Genomic DNA, 1,944 nt, shown 5'->3' on the forward strand with positions numbered 1-1,944 from the left:
ATTTCAATGTTCTGTGTGACAGACTATTTCTATTTCTAACTCTAAATTTGGATCAAAACAATAACAAAAGCTGGATCAGTTGTTGTCTTCACCACCATTGTGTCACTGCAGTCAGCTTCTTTTGATCCACCATCTGTTCCTAAATCGAACCAAGTGTTGAAAATATACATATTTCTTTCTTCATGGGAGTCTCATGTCAGTGTCATGTCTGTGGGTTCAGTACAAAGCTGGAGCACGCAGCTCTTTAAGTCCAAAGCTTTTTCATTCTTCATCAGGGATGCCTCAGACTGTCCATTCTTCTCCAGCCCTCCCATTATATACACAGTTGTAGACACAAATCAGACACGATGGCCCAATACAATTCTGATCTGTGTTTCAGCTGACATCCTGTTTTATTATCACTTCATTTCTACCAGGAGAATTAACACTTACACACTAAATTACATTATACTGATTGATTATTAGATTCATTTAGGTGCATGGTAAAAATGCAGAGCAAAAAGAGTGAATAGTGGACTTACATTCATCAGGTGGTCGAGTCATGTTGCTTCATAACTGCTAGATGTATGAATAATCATCTGTTGCAAAAATAATCTTTACTGCAGCTTTAATCAACTGAAACCATCTTTCCCAAACCTGAAGTGAGGTGACAAAAATGACCATGAAGGCTGTTTAAACAGTGGCTACTTTGATGTGAATGGTTATAGCAGAGAAAACTACGGTGGCCCTGAGAGCTCAGCTCACTGAAGCATAAGAAAACACATGTAAACAGGCAAAACACCGACAACTTCAGAAAACATCTTCATCAGTTTGACAACACATGAGCTGCAAATACTCACAACACAACGGAAGTGTTTCCAGGGGACACTAAAAAGTGATGTGGGGGCCCCGTGGCTCAGCTGTTAGAGCGTGGACAATGAAGGCGTAGTCCAGACCGCAGCGGCGCAGGTTGGAGTCTGACCCGTGGCCCTTTGGTGCACGTCATCCTCTGACTTACCTGTCTCTCTCTGTGGACAATGAAGGCGTAGTCCAGACCGCAGCGGCGCAGGTTGGAGTCTGACCCGTGGCCCTTTGGTGCACGTCATCCTCTGACTTACCTGTCTCTCTCTAACTGCCGTTATTGGAACTGAGGCAAAAACAAAAGGATGATGAACCTGGCTGGGACGCACTTGCATGTGTGTATTTTAATACATCCAGTCACACTTGTTGTTAAATGCTTTTCCCAGCCAGGTTCATCACTTTTTAGTGTCTCCTGGAAACACTTCCGTGGTGTTGTGAGTATGTGCAGCTCATGTGTTGTCAAACTGATGAAGATGTTTTCTGAACGTCTTTGTGTTGTGTGTGTTTGCATGTGTTTTCTTTAGCTGCAGATCGGTGAGCCCTCAGGGCCACCGTAGAAAACAAATAGAATACAGTTTGTTGTTGTTCTGTGAATGTTTGCAGATAGATTCATTAAAAATATTTATTCATCAGGTTGATGAAATTGTAACTCAGACATTCTTTCCAAACATATTTGCTGTTGCAGCTCAGAACAACATGAAGAGAAATAAAAACTAAACCAACAATGATCCACACACTGTTCAATATTTCCATCCTTATGAATGAACATTTGTGCTGTTGGGACTTTTTCTTCAGTAAATACTGTTTCTTCATCACTACTGCTACATGGTATTACAGTACGCCTGGTGTGGAGCAGTGTGTGGCTGCAGCCACCAGAGGGCAGCAGAATACAAGTTTGATTCATCACAGCAACAGCAGCAGCAGAGGAAGAAACTAATTCAATTTATACTTTATACACACTCATCATTCAAAGCACAACTTTATTTGAAATGGGAGTTTCCAAAGACACCAAACATGTGCCACTGAACTTTGGGGAAATGGGAATAAAATGATGCAGCACAACATTTGATGGAGTCTGAGCTTTGAATATTTCATCAGTGGAAA

Source organism: Seriola lalandi, unplaced genomic scaffold, assembly GCF_002814215.2.
Source record: "Seriola lalandi dorsalis isolate HSWRI2012SDOR001 ecotype SW California unplaced genomic scaffold, Sedor1 jcf7180002054970, whole genome shotgun sequence".
Lineage (NCBI taxonomy): Eukaryota > Metazoa > Chordata > Actinopteri > Carangiformes > Carangidae > Seriola > Seriola lalandi.